We start from the raw sequence: 18,123 nt of genomic DNA, 5'->3' as shown, positions 1-18,123 counted from the left end.
TTTTTTTGAGATGGAGTCTCGCTCTGTCACCCAGGCTGGAGGCCAGTGGTAAGATCTGGGCTCACTGCAACCTCCACTTCCAGGGTTCAAGTGATTCTCCTGCCTCAGCCTCCCGAGTAGCTGGGACTACAGGCATGCACCACCATGCCAGCTAATTTTTTTTTTTTTTTTGTATTTTTAGTAGAGATAGGGTTTCACCACATTTTCCAGGCTGGTCTTGAACTCCTGGCCTCAGGTGATCTGCTTGCCTCCACCTCCCAGAGTGCTGGGATTACAGGTACGACCCAACGTGCCCAGCCAGACCTGGAGGTATTTCAGTAGGGATGGACAGGTACAGGTCAACGGAGTAGGACTGAGAGTCTAGAGATAAACTCATAGTTTTAATGCCAGTGCAATTTCCTCAGTGATTAAATTCAAGCCATTCTCCTGCCTCAGCCTCCCAAGTAGCTGGGATTACAGGCATGTGCCACCACACCCCGCTAATTTTTGTATTTTTAGTAGAGATAGGGTTTCGGCATGTTGGTCAGGCTGATCTCAAACTCCTCACCTCAGGTGATCTGCCTGCCTCAGCCTCCAAGTGGTGCTGGAACAATTAAGTATCCATAGGCAAAAGAAGAGAAACACCTTAGACCCTCACCTCATATCACACATGAAAATGAACTCAAAATGAATCATATTCATGATATGAAAGTAAAACTATAAAATTTGTAGAATAACACATAGGAGATCTTAGGTTACACAAAAATTTCTTAGATATACTACCAAAAGCATAATCCATTAAAGTATAATAAAAGTGATAATTAAAAAACACTATTAGTTGCACTTTATCAAAATTTAAAACTTCTGCTCTTTAAAAGACACTTCAGAGAAAATGAAAATACAAGCCACAAACTGGAAGAAAATATTTGCAGATTATGTATCTGATTAAGGACTTGCATCGAGAATGTATAAAGACCTTCTACAACTAAATAATAACAATCATAATAATAATATAAACAATCCAGAGAAAAATGAGCAAAACATTTGAGCAGAAATTTCACCGAAGATGATATACACGCAGTTAATAAATACACGAAAAGTTGCTTAACATGATAAGTCATCAGGGAAATGCAAATTAAAACCAGGTTCAGGTACCATTTACAAGGACATAAATGGAAGTTAGATAAAGCCACGTGTTGAAGATGTGGGATGCCTGGAGCTCTGAGGCACTGCTGGGGGTAATAGGAAGTGTGAACACTTTAGAAAATAGTGTGACAGCCAGGTGCGGAGGCTCACGCCTGTAATCCCAGCACTTTGGGAGGCCGAGGCGGGCAGATCACCTGAGGTCTGGAGTTCAAGACCAGTCTGGCCAACATGGTGAAACCCTGTCTCTACCAATAATATAAAAAATTAGCCGGGCGTGGTGGTATGCACCTGTAATCCCAGCTACTCAGGAGGCTGAGGCGGGAGAATGGCTTGAACCCAGGAGGTGGAGGTTGCAGTGAGCCCAGATCATGGCACTGTACTCCAGCCTGGGTGACAGAGTAAGACTCTGTCTCAAAAAAAAAAACAAGAAAGAAAGAGAGAAAGAAAAGAAAGGAAGGAAGGAAGGAAGGAAGGAGGGAGGGAGGGAGGGAGGGAGGGAGGGAAGGAAGGAGAAGAGGAAGAAGAAAGAGAGAAAAAGAGAGGAGAAAAGGAAAGAGGAGAGGGAGAAACAGGAAGAGAGGGAGAGGGAGAAAGAAGGAAGGAAGGAAGGAAGGAAGGAAGGGAAGGAGGGAAGAAAAGGAATAGAAGAAGAAAAGAATAGAAAAAAGAAAAGAAAAGAAATAAAGGCTGCAAGAATACAAACCACAGTTGCTTTATCTACCTGGAGACCTGCTCATCTAGGGAGCCCAGCGCTGCCCTCACCGACCCGACTCAGCCACGAGTTGCGAAATAGCTGCAGGACGTCCCGACGAGGTCTCCCTGGCCAGGGTCCACCTACCCAGAACCTTCGTCCCTCTCTCGGCAAACCTCACTTGACCCTTTTTACAAACCAGGACTGAGCCTGCCTCCCTTTAACAGCACCTCAAGGTCGTCACCTCACCTCACAGGCTGAGCTTCCCTTGCAAATTGGCCCTTGAGGTCCAGAGCTTGCAGGGTGGGCCCTGGGGACCCTGATTCGCCTCTGCCCCACAGGACAGCCTGGGGCAGCTGAGCCAGCCCCAGCCCCCAGAAAGGCAGCCTTGTGATGTTTAACTGAATGTTTTCAAATTTTGTACACGAGCCCGGAGGCAATGTGCTCTCAGAGGGCACAGTTTTACAAATTGGAGAAAAACTAAAATGAAATAATTGAAGCCTTTTCACTGTTTCCTCTTTTCATTATACCTGATGACAGGACGAGGGTAGCTGCGCATGAGCCAGAGGAGCTGTGGACATCTCACCAGGAGCAGCCTCGGTGCCCACCGGAGTCAGTATGTGGGAGGCCCATGCCTGCCTCAAACCTCACGGCCCACTGGACCCGGACCGGGCCCTGACCTGTGCCTTCCCAGCACAGTCACTTCGGCCAAGTTCCCACCCACCCTTCAGTGTGTGCGACTCATGCCCCGGCCACTGTCACGGTTAGAAGGAGGGAGGGAGGCCCGGTCCCCAGGCCTGGCCACAGCAGGCATCACACCTGCCATGCCATGCCCCCCAGTGTGCACGGACGTACACCATACACACACACATACACACAACACACCCATACATATGCACCACACACATCACAATCCCCCACACACACCGTATACATCACACCCATACACACCACACACATCACAAATGCCACACACACACACAAAACACACCCATACATACACACCACACACATCACAAACACCACACATCATAACACACACACATATATACAAACACACACACACCCATACATACATGCACACACATCTCAAACACCATACACACACAACACACCCATACATTTGCACCACACACATCACAAACAATCCCCCACACACACCGTATACATCACACCCATACACACCACACACATCACAAACACTACACACACACCGTACACACACACACCACACCAAACTCATCATATGCAGACACACATCTCAAACACCATACACACACACACAACACACACACATCCACCACACACACCACACCCTACTCCATCTTATACAAAACACACATACATCACACACACCACTGACCACACACACCCACACACATGACATACGCACACTATGCACACATCACACACATATGCCACACACACAAACACACAGGGGCACAATCACTCATTTTGATAAGAGACTCACTGAAGTGACTCTCTGCAAATTGTCCCAACAAGGCACATCTGGCACCTCACGCAAGGCCGTAGGGTCCCATGGGTGAGTCCAGCCCCCAGCCTGGCCACCAGCCTGCCTCCTCAGTGCTCTGCCAAACTGCATTTCAAAGGGTGCTGTTCCTCTTTTCTGGCCATGAGCACGGAGGGGAAGCCTCCTGCATGCTCACCGCCTGGCCTCCAGCCTGGAGAAGGCCCGCTGACCTTGGACCTTGGGGGAGAACGATGGACTCCACACAGAGGGGCTGAAGTGGGAAAGGAGAGACAGGAGAGGGGAGAGGGGAGGAGGAGTGGGAGGGGGAGGGGACAGGGGGATGGGGAGGGGGGCAGCGGGCAAGGGGCGAAGGGAGAGGGGAGAGGGGAGACATGGGAGAGAGGAGAGAGAGGGGAGGGGGCAGACGGAGGGAGAAGCAGCCCTGGACCCACGCCCTCCTGAGACTGGCCCTGCCTCTCCACGGTTTGTAGAAGGCTATGAATCTCCTCTTGGTTTAACCTGCTTTTCTCTTTAAGTGGCCTTTCTCTTACTTTCCACTGAAGAAATCCCAGCAAACAGAGGCCCAAGGACCACAGATGGTGAAGAAGGACAGAAGCCAGAACAGGTGTAGCCAGCGTCCCCCTGACTCTCACTCTCTGAGAGGCGAGGCTTGCAGGTGGGCCCTGGGCGAGGTGGGCTTCTTCAAGCCCAATCACAGCCCACAGCCTAGCCCATGGAGACCCCAGGAGGACTGTGTTGAATAGGTGGCCCACATGGTCAGTGACAGATTTCCAGAAATCGGATCCAAGGAATGTCTTGGGCTCAAAGGCTCAGCTGCTGGCCTTGAATGTGGAGAGGGCTCCACAGGCAGCAGTCCAGCATCTCCCATCCTCACCCAACTCCTTGGTCACTGATACCTGAAGTCCCACCACAAATGTATTACCCTAGAGAAGCCACAATACATCTACCAAGTGATGTTTTCTAAAACATAAATATGGCCGTGTCACTTCCTGCCTAAAAGCTCACGATGATTTTCTATCCTCACCCCTTCATTGTTAGTGCCGTGTTCCATCTCCCGAACTTCACCCCTCACACTCACCCCTCCAGATACCCCTGCCTCCAGCCATCGTGAACCACAGGCAAGGCACCAAACTTCCTACCTGCTCTGCCTCCGAGCCTTTGAAGATGATTGTCTTGGACTGCTCTAACAAAAATACTGGCGGGGGGGGGGGGCGCAGTTATGAACAACAGAAATTTATTGCTCACAGCTCTGGAGGCTGGCAGGCCAAGGTCAAGGCACCGGGAGATTTGATGTCTGGTGAGGACCTGCATCTTGATTCCTACATGGCACCTTCTGACTGTGTCCTCACATGGTGGAAGGAATGAGGAACCTCTCTGGGGGCCTCTTTTATAAGGACATTAACCCATCCATGGCACTCCACCCTCATGACCCAATCATCACCTCCCAAAGTTCCCACTTCCTAATACCATTACATTGGAGGTTAGGGCTTCAAAATGTAAATTTTGAGGGGACACAAATATTTAGTCTACAGCAATGCTAGACCTGCTACCTGATGAACTCCTATTCATCCTCTAAAACCCTGTTTAAATATGTCCAAAGCAGATGCATCCTCTCTCCTCTCAGCCGAGTTGATGGGTCTTGCCTTCATGTCCTCACATTCTCTATCATTTCCCAACCACGATGGGCCCCCTCCCACCGAACCACAAGCTGCCCCAAAACTGAGATGCTGTCTTTGTTGCTGCATACCTGGGGTGTCAAGCCCAGTGCCTGCCCCATGCCAAGCTCAGGAGCTCTTTATTGAATGAATGCGAGGTCCCCTAGTCCAAGCTCCGAGGGAAGGAGTGCAGAGATTGATTTGTCAGGTTTGCCACAGATGGCGCATAGGGGAATGGAAGTGTTAGGTTGTGGAGGTGCCATCTTGGTCTAGGTTAACTCCAGACTTTTGAGAGGTGGGGATTGATAAGGTGGAGGAGCAGGAAGGTCCGTGGGAGCTGAAGGGCTGCCAGGGAGAGGCCTCTCTAAGTCCTCAAGCCATTGGACTGAGCCTCTGTAGATATCTGTTCAGGAAGAAGTAACCCTTCTACCTGAAGCATGAGACCACATTTCTGGACACGGTTTCTACCTGAAACAAGAGCCTGTTCTTCTCCAGCCTGTCAGAACTCTGATTACCTATCTTGTTCACCAAAAATGATTGATGTGTACCTGCATTTTTTAAGACCCTAGGACTTGAGTGAGGTGGGGACTTATGCTCCAGATGCTAGATGTTGTCTTAATTGCAGATGTTATGGGAAAGAAGAGGCAACTTCCTTAAGAGGATCCCAGCCCATTTAAGCTATTGGGTGGTGGTGTTTGTGGCATATCGCTTTAAGCAGTTTGAAAGACAAATTCTGGTCTTGATGTTCTGCACCTCAGTGGTTTTTTATTTATGTTGTAACCATGTGATGTTTATGTATTTGGTAGTGCCTCTTTCTGCTCCACGCAGTGCTATTGGAGTCTGCTGCTGGTAGGGAGGTGACACCCTATGAATGTTTTATCAGCCCGCGTGTGTGAGTAAGGAAAATGAGGCCCTTGCAGGCTCTGACAAAGTGGACTGGATGCTGTATGAAGGAGGGGGCACACAGCACCTTTGTTCTCCTGGACAAATAGGAGAGATACTGTGAACCTGATGCTTTATTAGAACACAAGAAGCAAATTAGCTCCTTTTCATCTGCCGCAGTGGATGATGGAGTGTCTCCTCGGGTCTCCTCTGCAAAGTCCTGCAATGAGTCTGTGCTTCAACCGTGTTCTCTGGCAAACATGAAGCAAGGACAAATGGGAACCCAGGCAGCAGGAAATGGGGAGGGTGGCAAATCCACCTGCACGTTGCAGGTCACAGCCAAAGAGGGATCACAGCCCCACTGCCACTTCTGGGTGTGTCTCTGGGTTTGAGGTCTTTTTATGCATTGTGTGTGAAATATCTGCAGCTATGGTGCAGAATTGAATGGCTTTGGAGCCAGGAGGGCAGCTAGTAGGTCTGGGATAAAATGCTCTATATCCTCCATTGAACGCACAATCCATGTGACATGGAAATGGTAACTAAACAAAACTTTGTGCGTAAATATTCATGGCAGAATTATTCCTAATAGCCAGTAGGTGGAAACAGCCCAGCTGTCCATCAACTGATGGCTGGATAAACAATGTGTGGTCCATCTATACAATGGACCATTCTTCAGCCACATCAAGGAAGGAAGCACTGGCACCTGCTGCAACCCAGTGAATCTAGAAAACATGATGCTGAGTGAAATTCGCCAGACACAAAAGATGATTTATCAGATGATCCCATTGATATGAAAAGTCCAGAGTAACAAATCTACCCAGACAAGAGTAGCTTAGCTGTGGCTGGCAGGAGAGGGAAAGGAGAATGATTGCCAGTGGCTGTGGAGTTTCTTTTGGGGATTTTGTGAATGTCCTGGAATTAGTGGTCTTGGTTGTACAATACTGTGCATGTGCTAAGTGTCACTAATTGTAAACGCTACATTTTGTTTTTTACCACAATGAAAATGATAACTAATAAACAATTATGTACCACTTGTTGAGTTCTTCATATATGTTAGACATCATGCTAAAGGCCTGACGTGTTCACCCTTACTTGCTTTGTCTCCATGGTGAAATCAGCATTCTTATCCTTGTTTTATAAATGAGGGCCCGAGGTGGGGGAGCTGTCTTCTGACAGGGAGAGGACCTCAGGTGTTAGTCTAGCTGTTGCTCATGACGTCATGCTTTTCAGTACTGACAACGCAAGGGTCTCATCATCAACTAATTTAGGGAATCATCCTTCAGACAAGTCAACCGAATTGACCACAGGGCATTTTAGAGCTTTGGAAACACTAATGAACATTTTGAATCCTTAAGAGTGGGATCTAAGGTGCTGTTTTCTCAAATGTATTTAGACAAATGATAATTGTTTCAACCACCTGTTATCATGTGAGGGGAGGTTGGCAAACACTGGTCTCAATTAGCCCCCTTTTGCTCAATTGGACCATGACAGGGAGGGAAGATCCCTTGTTCAGGGTGACAACTAGTGAAAAGGAGTAAGCATTGAACGAAGAGGCTGGATATGGGGAAACAGAGACAAAGCAAGACTAAGTGGCCACATCAAGTCATCCAAAGTCAGAAAGCCTGGCAGAAAATGCAGGAAGGAGACAAATTGCATCACTGGAACCATCCATCCATCCATGCATCCATCCATCCATCCATCCTTCCATTCATCCATCCACCCACCAATCTATCCATATCCATCCGTTCAATCACCCATCTATCCATTCATTCATCCTTCCACCTATCTATTCATCCACCCATCAATCCATCCATCCATCCAACCACATTCATCTATCCTTCATCCATCCATCCATTCATCCATCCATCTGTTTATTCAGAATGCATTTTTTGAGGCCCTTTGATGTATGCAGCAGAGTTAGCATGATTGAGGTTTCAGTAGTGACAAAAAGATGTCCTTTATTAGGAAAGATAGACAGAAGTCCATAAACAAGCACATGCACAGTGTGTCAGAGGTGTCCAGGGATGTGAAGAAAAATAAGAGGCTAGGATTAGCCTCTTATTTTTACATACCTGTAATCCCAACATTTTGAGAGGCTGACGCGGGTGCATCTCTTGAGCCCAGGAGTTGGAGACCAGCCTGGGCAACATAGGAAGAGCCTGTCACTACAAAAAAATGCCAAAAAAAGAAAAATTTAGCCAGGTATGATGGCATGCACCTGTAATCTCATCTACTTAAGAGACCGAAGTGGGAAGATTGCTTGAGCCTTGGAGGAGGGGGTTGCAGTGACCTGTGATCACACCACTGCACTCCAGCCTGGACAGCAGAGTGAGACCCTGTGTCAAACAAACAGAAAAAGAAAATGGTGTCAGGAACCAGAATGTGACAAGGCAACCACAGCTCCAATCAGCTATTTCGAGTGGAATCAACCACGGAAATGCCTCTTAACCAAAATGTCTTCCTTATTGGAACCCAAACATGCCCCGCTCTTACTTTTGCCCCTTGATGCTAGCTTTGCTATAGACGATAGATTCTCTCTTACCTCATGCCGATATCCCGTATCTGATCGGGTCCTCGCTGAGTCTTGTCTAAATGAAGGGCCTCAGGCTCATGGTGCTTGGCCTCCCCTTTTCCTGCACTCACCCAGTTCTCAACATCCATTCACCAGATGACGCCTGTGGGCTGAACCCAGTGTGAAGAGCTCACTGAATGAATGTGAGACCAAAACCTCAGCTGGTCTTGGTCTTTGGGTTGTTCCCTTGTCTCTGGGAGGGGGAGAAATAAACACAGTGCAAGCGTAATGGGGTGAGGACGTTAGATGTGCTCCGCCCCAGGCCTCCTTCCTGTAGGAGACTCTAGTTGACGTCCCTGCCTCTCCTTGGACCCTCTGCAATCATCCTGTCCAGTGCTAGGTCCAGAGGGGTCTTTCTGGAACTTGAGGCAAGAGAACACCATCACATCAATGGGGTTGGTGGAGGGGAGTGGAGGTGTAAGCAAATCGTGGCAAGTCTACTTTGTCATAATTTTTGCATGAGCTATTTCACATTAAAATCCTTTTGATAAATTCTGTGTAATAAAACAAAAAGTGCCCTTCATGTAATACCGCATGAAAATGTGAACTGGTGAGTTGCGTGGAATGGGGTGAGCTGGTGTGAAGTCTCTGCCTGCTTATGGAGGCAGCTGGGGTGTCTTGCCGGCCTGAAGGCCTAGGCAGCCAAGCATGATCAACGTCCTGGAGACGCTAGAAGCCCGGGGTGCAGATCCGCTTCTTGAGCTAGAAACGAGCTGACATTTCCCCAGACGTGACACCACTGCCCGAATCACACTCTTAGTGGAAGGGGGCCGGGGTGCCATTTATAAACTCGCCCAGTAATGGCCGGAGCTGGGCTGGACCTCAGGGCGGATGGGACACCTGGCCCAGGCAGGCTGGAGAGAAGACAATGTACAGTGCCCTGCTGAGGTGAGGGGATAGTCAGGCCCCTCAGGTCTGAAGAGCCATCACCAGGGTGGTTGACTCTCAACACCCTCACCCCAGGGCCCCCATTCGGGGGCTGGTTCTCCCTGGGAAGGCCGCGGCTCTGCTGAGGAGGACTGAGCCACAAATCCAGGAAGAGAAATCTGAGCCTATTGCTCTAAGCCCCCATCCTCTAGCTCTTTTGTGACACGGATGCAGTTCCCTACCCAATCTAACCCAGCCATTGTAAGCCAGGGATGCTGACGGGGCTACGATCCTGCTAAAGTGAGGATTCCCCAGGGAAGGCTGGTCGGCAAAGAGACTGCCTCAGCTGTGCCTCCAGATGAAACTGCCTTGTGCTGCTCAGAGATGCGCAGCAAGAACACACATGTTTACATGTGCACCATGTACACACATGCATACACATACATCTATGCACACACACTCACACATTAAATACATGTACAGGCATACATACATACACTTATACACACACACATAAATGTACACATGTGTGCACTAGCACACTACACAGGCACACACATATATGCACACGTACTCTCCCAGCCACACACAAATACATGCAGACATATGTACACTCACACATATATACATACACACAAACATGCACTCATGCATACACATGAACACACATTAACACTAGGCACACACCTCTATACACACATGTATTCACACACATGCACGCACGCATACACCCCACACTCATATACCTGGGTACATAAACACACACGAACACACACTGTACCCCTGGCAGGGGGTCAGAGCCTGGCCTGTGTTGTGGGCCTTGGAAGCAGAGCCTGGTGTGGAGTTCGGAGATCCCTGATCCCTGACTCTCCCAAGCCCCCAGCCCATAAATTGCAGCCCAGCCCTCTGGGAGCTGCAGCGGCTTGCCAGATGAGGAGGGCACTGTGGCAGGTGTGGAGGCTGAGCCAGCCTCTGGTGCTCACACCTGAGTATCAGGGCACCAATTATTACCTGCCCGAGCCAGGCAACCAGGCAAAGAGACAACCTGTGACATTTTGGGAGCTGAAAATGGAAGTGGGATGAAAGAGCAAGGTAAGACACTTTAATCTGTGCCCTTTCATAGTGAGCCTGTTAACTAGAGAAAGTCTAAGAAAGGGATCTAATTTGTGAGGCTGCAGGGAGGGGAAAGGGGGGACAGAGGAGGAGAGGAGGGTGCATCTTCCTCTGGTCCTGCCCTGCCGTGCCTCCTCCAGGGCCCCATCCAGGACTGGTCCCCACCCACTCCCAGCTTGCAGCCTGGGGAGCTCAGGCTCCAGCCTGGCCGGGCTGCTGCAGCCACTCCTGACCACTCACTGCTCTCCTGTAACTGTGACTCAAAGTCCACCTGCTGCGCTCCAGACCCTGGTGCCCAACTGCCCATCAGACAGCCCAGCCAAATGGGAGGCAACCCCCTGCCGCCAGCCCCTCACCTCCCAGGCAGACTCCTCTAAAGTCCTCCTCCCACAGCAGCTCAGGGCCCTCCCAGGACTATCCAGGAAGCCAGAACCGTGCAGGTGCACCTGGACTCCACCCCTTCAGCCTGCCCTGCACGCGGCTCATGGGTCAGTCCTGGAGACACCACCCAGGACTCCGAGCTGAGGACACAGAGGGTGTCGCAGCTGAGGCCTGGGTCACACCGCACACCCAGAGGCAGAAGAAGGTGGGAGAGGCTGGTGCACATGGCATACGGCTAATGTGGGTTGTCTGCAGAGGCTTCTAACCCATTGTCAGTTTCTCTCGGTTTCTATGTGGATGGTCATGAGGAATGATGCTTCAGACGTCAGCCTGAAAGCATCCTTGTCGGCCACATCCCAGGGGGGTGAGCTGTGTGCCTCAGTCTCATGAATGAACCTCCAGGTTCCTCCAGGGCAGGGTCCAGGCACCAGCCCCCAGTCTGAGACGGGCTCGTTACGCTGAGCTAGATGATACAGTACCCTCCCTCCTTAAACAACTCAGAGGACCTAGCCCCAGATCTGGGAGGGGCTTGCCAACTTTCCGCAGCCGAGGGGCAGCAGAATCGAATCCACAATGAGGCATGAGATCATCTTGGATTCACCCCCAAGTCACCAGCCAGGGAAAGAGAAAGTTCTAGAACTGGCAAAGAAATTTCCCTCCTGCCACTGGAGGTTGCTGTGCACCGGCTGGTAGCTTGGCCTTGTCCCCTGGCCCAGGCGAGGGTGGGGTGGGCGCCCGATTCCCAGGCCGGCCTGGACACTGAGCTCCTTCTCCTCGGGCCCCCTGCCCGGGGCCGGGCGCCCAGGGATTATCCTGCTTGCAAAAGGCCTCACGGGTGTTGTGGTTTTGGCAATTACTGAAAAGAAAGCCTGGTTATTATTCTTGTCGTGTGTGGAGAAATCTCTATAAAGTTTTACAGCCGCAAATGTAAAAGGGGTTTTTATTAGTTTAACATTCTTCCCTGTACCCTTCCCCCTCCTCCCACCCAGAATCTCACCCTCCATCTCCCGCCTCCTCGAGGCCATGGTCTCAAGACAGCTGCGGCTGGGAGCCTGGAAATACCTGCAGAGAGCCGGAGGCCCCACCACCTCCCAAGTCCTCCCAGTTCCACTGGAACCTCCAAGCCTCAGGGTCTTGTCCTCCTTTCACCTCTGATACCCAGTGACAGAGCTTCCCAGCTTCCTTCACTTACTCCACAAATGCATCGGAAGGCCTGCCCTGGGCCAGACGCTGCTGCAGGTGCTGAGACAAAGACGAGGGCAGCACAGACATTGATTTTCTGCAGGAAAAGAGAAAGATAAAATAAACGAGAAAACAAGTAAACATAACTACAGAGCAGGTCAGCTCCAGGGCCTGCTGTGGTCACACAGGGCCCAGCCTTTGGAGGGTCCACCCTCGGGTCCAGGCTGTGCTGGTGCCCTCCTGACATTGCAATGACTCCTGGGGTGCACAGATCAGGTAGGTGGTCCTGACAGGGTGAGGCAGAAGGGCAAAGGCAGAGAGAGGGCTGGTCCAGGGGGACGGTGGCACCTTTCCCAGCGTGGTCAGAAGGGAAGGGCTCCCTGCAGAGGGCCGTGGGAGCAGAGAGCTACACAGATCAGGGATTGAGGAGCACAGGGGTTGTTCAGGCAGAGGCCAGCCCAGGGCTGTGTCTGGAGAGGTGAGAGGCAGGATGGCCGTGCTGCTGGAGCAGCGTGTTCCCGTGCGTGAGGATACGGAAGGAGGACAGCCAGCTAGAAGAGACAGGAGAATGGGGCCTCCATGGCTGAGAAAGGGTTTGAGATTTACTGGGGGAATGTGGGAAGCATCATCCAACCTTTTTTCTTAAGGGTGTGTCCCTTGCTGCTGCTCAGGAAATGCAAGTAGGAAGGTGTGAGCTGCAGGGATCCCTGGGCAGAGGCTGCAGCCCTGCAGGGGAGGGGCCGGGCTGCTCTGGATGGGGTCAGGGAGTGGGGAGGAGCCCAGGGGAGGGGTGAGCATGGGACTATTCATGGGCTGGCTGCTGGGATCCACCTCACAGCTGCCAGCCCAGCTTCCTCCTGACGTGCCCACGTGCTACTCACCTGCTGACCCAATCTGGCGGACCTGGGAGAGACTGACTTACTTCATCAGCTTCCTGTCACACCCATTAGGTCACAGGCAGACACAGTCTGGACAGGTCCTGCAGCCTTTCCTTAGGGCTGACGCCTGGCCCAGGCGGAGGAATTGCTGGGACAGAATCATACCTAGAGAAAGGTTTAGCACCACATCCTAATCAGCCAGCAGATGACACATTTACTAATTATGTCCCCAGGCAGGCAGTCCTGACTCTGCCGTCAGGCCAAGAAGAAAGGATGGCAGAAGGCACGTCGCCAACAAGCAACCCCAGGCCAGTCCTCAGCCTCTCTCTCTCTGCCTAGCAGAGGGCTGGCATAATTCCATTTGCTGCCTTTCAAAATATATTGAGAGACTTCAGGCTTCATCTCCAACACAAAAAGAGCTTGGAGGTTATCACTCCTGAGCTCACAAGGAAAACAAAAATGGAAATGGAGAAAACTGAAAATCAACAACTTTACTTAGCTGGATGTGGTGGCTCATGCCTGTAATCCCAGAATTTTGTGAGGCAGAGATGGGCAGATTGCTTGAGCCTAGGAATTTAAGACCAGCCTAGACAATATTGTGAGATCCCATCTTTACAAAAAAAAATAATAAAAAATATAGCCCAGGTGTGGTGGTACACGCCTGCAGTCCCAGCTACGTGGGAGGCTGAAGTGGGAGAACAGCTTAAGCCTGAGAGATGGAGGCTGTGGTGAACTGCACTCCAGCCTAGGTGACAGAAGGAGAGCCTGTCTGAAAAAAAAGAAAGAAAGAAAGGAAAGAAAGAGAGAAATAGAGGAAAGAAAGAGAGAAAGAGAGGAAAGAAGAAAGGAAGAAGAAAGAAAGAAGAAAGAAAGAAAGAAAGAAAGAAAGAAAGAAAGAAAGAAAGAAAGAAGAGAAAGAAAGAGAGAGAGAGAGAGAGAGAAAGAGAAAGAAAGAGAAAAAGAGAAAGACAGAAAGAAAGAAAGAAAGAAAGAGAGAGAAAGAAAGAAAGAAAGAAGAAAGAAAGAAGAAGAAAGAAAGAAAGAAGGAAAAAAGAAAGAAAGAAAGAGAGAGAGAAAGAAAGAAAGAGAAAAAGAGAAAGAAAGAAAGACAGAAAGAAAGAAAGAGAGAGAAAGAAAGAAAGAAAGAAAGAAAGAAAGCAAGCAAGCAAGCAAGCAAGCAAGCTTTACTTAGATCCATCAAAGAATCGATAACCCAGGGCAAACTCTCACCCAGACACCCAGAGAGACAGGCTGGTGCAGAAAGTCACAGCTTGCTGGTGCTAAGCTGCTGGAGCCAGCAACTTGTAGGAACACTAAACTAGTAATTGATGAATTGCTGGCGGCTGAGTGTGGACTAGTTGGAGAGGTGAAAACCCTGGTGGGGCGGGGGGGTGGGGGTGCAGGATTTTGTAGAGTTTACCTCTAGGAGCCCTAGGGTCTCAGGGTAAAGATCTGAAGATGGTACTAAAACTACTTCATGCCTCAGGAAAGGAAAGGGGAAAAGTGGTCACCTGAAAATACGCCCAGAGGGTTCTGTCCTGGGAACAAAAGTCTGCCCCCCATCCCTGCCCCCAGGGAAACAATTTGACCATAGGCTTATCTGACCTCTGGCTTTCCTCTTTCAGGAAGGGAAGAATTAAAAAGCTACACAACACTATTGAAGGTCATAGCTCAAGAACTCAGGCCCACGAGAAACAGTGAAACTTAATCATATTATACAACACTTCTCCTGCCCCCCCAACAGATTACAACTGATAGAGCTGCAAAATATAGACTCTATTTAAGGAGTTCTTAGGTAAACCTCAAAACAACAAGAGAGGAGCAAACAAACAAACAAGGAACCTCAGCATCTGGCATCAGCAAACACGAAACACAACCCAGCTCCTTGGCAGATTAACATGAAATCTCACTCAAAAAGCCTGGACCCTTCAGCTCCTATTGCCAGAGACAGCACTTCCAGCTTTCAGCAAAACATTGCAAGACATGCCAACAGGCATGGAAAAGCGCAGTAAGAAGAAGGAGAGCAAGCACCAAAACCCAACTCAGATATGGCACAGATGTTGGTATCATCAGATGGTGAATTTAAAATAACTATGATTGAAACATTACAGGCTCTAGCAGAGGAAGGATGCAGCACACAAGAACAGGTGGGTGATGTAAGCAGAGATGAATATTCTAAGAATCAAAAGGAAATGATAAAAATCCAAACATTTTAACAGAAATAAAGAAATACCTTTGATGGACTATTTAAGTAGACTAGACACGGTCAAAGAAAGCTTTCACAAGCTTGAATATGCAGCAATAAAGACTTCACACACTGAAACACAAAGAGGAACATGTACAAAAACATGGTACATAATAAACAAGAACCATGAGACAATTACAAAAGAAGGTGTGGGTGTGTCATTGGAATAACTAAAAGATAAAAAAGAAAGAGAGGTGAGAAAATACGAATAAGAAATATTTGAAATATTTCTGAGAATTTTCCAAAAGTAATAACAGATACCAAACCACAGATCCAGGGAGCTCAGAGAACAGTAAGCAGGATAAATACCAAAGACACACACCTGGGCGTATTAAATTCAAGCTGCAGGAAACCTAAGACAAAAAGAAAATCTTGAAATAAATTGGAGGGGGTGCAAAACAAATGAATGAAAACCTCATCCGAGAATTACAACAGACTTCTCATCAGAAACAATGCAAGCAAGAAGAGATTTGAGTGAAATATTTAAAGTGTTGGAAGCAAAACCCACCAACTCAGATTTCTGTATTTAGCACAAATATCCTTCAAAAGGGAAGGAGAAATATTTTTCCAGACAGACAAAAATGGAGTCAGTGAACAGCAGAAATGCCCTTCAATAAATGGTAAAAGACATTCTTCAAAGAAAAAGAAAATTATATAGGTCAGAAACACAGACTTACATTAAAAAATAAAGCACATCATGGAAAGAATGAAAGTAAAATAAAATATTCTATTTTCTTATTCTTAATTTGTTTAATAGATTACAATTAAAAGTGATAATAGCTACAATGTGTTGGGTGATCATAGCATACAGATAAATGAAATGAATGACTGTGATATTACAAGGAGGGGGGGAAGAATTTGGAATGCTATGTTATAAAGAAACAATGCCTTCACTACCCACGAAGTGATACAGCATTCTTTGAAAGTGGACTTAGATTAGTTGTAAATGTATATTTTTTATGGATGCAAATTTTGTAAAAAGGGAAATCACTAATTTTTTAAAAAGAAATATAATTGATATACTAATGCAAATCAGAAAACGAAATAATAGAAAATGCTCAGTTAAAACTGGAAAAGGCAGAGAAAGAGGGTAAGATTAAAAATAGAAGCAGGCTAGGCATGGTGGCTCTTGCCTGTAATCCCAGCACTTTGGGAAGCCAAGGAGGAAGGATTGCTTGAGACCAGGGATTTGAGACCAGGGGTTTAAGACCAGTCTATGCAACATAGCAAGACCCCATCTCTACAAAAAAGTTTTTAAATTAGCTAGGCATGGTGGCCTGCATCTATAGTCCCAGGTACTCAGGAGGCTAAGGTGGGAGGATTGACTTGATCTGAGAAGCTGGAGGCTACAGTGAGCTATGATCATGACAGCGCACTCCAGTCTGGATGACAGAGAGAGACCTCAAGAAAAGAAGGAAGGAAAGAAGGGAGGGAGGGAGGGAGGGAGGGAAGGGAGGGAAGGAAGAGAAAGAAAGAGAGAGGGAGGAAGGAAGGAAGGAAAGAAGGAAGGGAGGGAGGGAGGAAGTAAAGGAAGGAAGGAAGGAAGGAGAAAGGGGGGGGAGAAAGAAAGGAAAAAAGAAAGGATAAGTGTAATGAATAGAAAACAGTTACAAATATGGTAGATGTTAATGCAGCTATATCAATATTCACTTTAAATGTGAATCGTCTGAATATACCAATTAAAAAATCAGATACTGGCTGTTCTGCCTATGGAGTAACCATTCTTTTATTCGTTTGCATTCTTAATACATTTGCTTATAATAAATAAATAAATAAATAAATCAGGTACTGTCAGAGCAGATTTAAGAAAAACAAGACCCAACTATATGTTAGCTACAAGAAACCTATTTTAAATGTAAAGGCACAGATATATTACAAGTAAAAGGATGGAGAAAGATATGCCACGCTGCTAAAACTGATCAAAAGACAGCTTGAGTAGCTATATTAATTTGGGGCAAAGCAGACTTTAGAACAGGAAAAAAATTTATGGATAAAGAGAGTCATTACATAATGATAAAGGGGTTTGTCCTCCACAGATACATAAGAATCCTTGATGTGTATGCACCTAACAACAGAGCATCAAAAAAGGAGAGGCAACACTCAAAGAACTGCAATGAGAAACAGACAAATCCACTATTAAAGCTGGAGACTTCAACACCCTCTCTCAGTAATTGACAGATCCAGCAGGCACAAAATCATAAGGACATAGTTGAACTAAACAGCACTATCAATCAACTGGATCTAATTGACATATATAGAAGACTTCACCCAACAACAGCCAAATACACATTCTTCTCAAGCACATATGTGACATTAACCAAGATAGACATTCTGGGCCATAAAACACACCTTAGCAAATTTGAAAGAATATAAATCATAGAAAGTATGCTTTCAGACCACAATGGAACTAAACTAGAAATCAATAACAAAAGCTAGGTGGAAAATATCAAAATATTTGGAGATTCAATAACACACTGCTGAATGACACATGGGCCAAAGAATCTCAAGAGAAATCGTAAAATATTTTGAGGAAAATAAAAGTATGACCTATCAAAGTTTGCAAGATGTAATGAAGGCAATGCTTACAGGGAAATTTATAGCACTGAATGCATATATTTAAAAAGAAGATCACAAATCAATATTCTAAGTTTCCACATTAAGAAGCTCTAAAAAGAAGAGCAAATGAAGTTTAAAATCAGCAGAAGAAAAGACTAATACAAATTAGAGCAGAAATCAATGACATTTAAAATGGAAATCAATACAGAAAAATCAATGGCATTAAAAGCTGGTTCTTTGACAAGATCAATAAAAGTGATAAACCTCTAGCCTGACTAACCAAGAAACAAAGAAAGGCAAATTACTTATCTCAGAGATGAAAGAAAGGGGATCCCTACTGATCCTGTGGACATTAAAAAGATAATAAAGACATGTAATGAACAACTTTGTGCTCACTACTAGTTGTCAACTCTAGTTCTTTACCAGTACTCTTAATAATATAGTGGCAGTCCTAGTTAATGCAATAAGACAAGAAAAAATGAAA

At 47.3% G+C, this 18,123-nt stretch overlaps 1 long non-coding RNA gene across 1 annotated transcript; it reads right to left on the bottom strand.

The window, feature by feature from the left end:
• Positions 1-224: 224 nt before the first annotated feature.
• LOC115835902 lies at positions 225-17,838 on the bottom strand. The gene is made up of 3 exons (XR_004030860.1): positions 17,825-17,838; positions 14,428-14,433; positions 225-303 (listed from the first exon to the last, which is right to left on the bottom strand). It is a non-coding gene; the product is annotated as an uncharacterized LOC115835902 (long non-coding RNA).
• Between the last annotated feature and the right edge of the window lie 285 nt (positions 17,839-18,123).

Source organism: Nomascus leucogenys, chromosome 7b (assembly GCF_006542625.1).
Source record: "Nomascus leucogenys isolate Asia chromosome 7b, Asia_NLE_v1, whole genome shotgun sequence".
NCBI lineage: Eukaryota > Metazoa > Chordata > Mammalia > Primates > Hylobatidae > Nomascus > Nomascus leucogenys.
The sequence above is the reverse complement of the archived record's forward strand: the minus strand, read 5'-3'. Positions and strand labels throughout refer to the sequence as shown.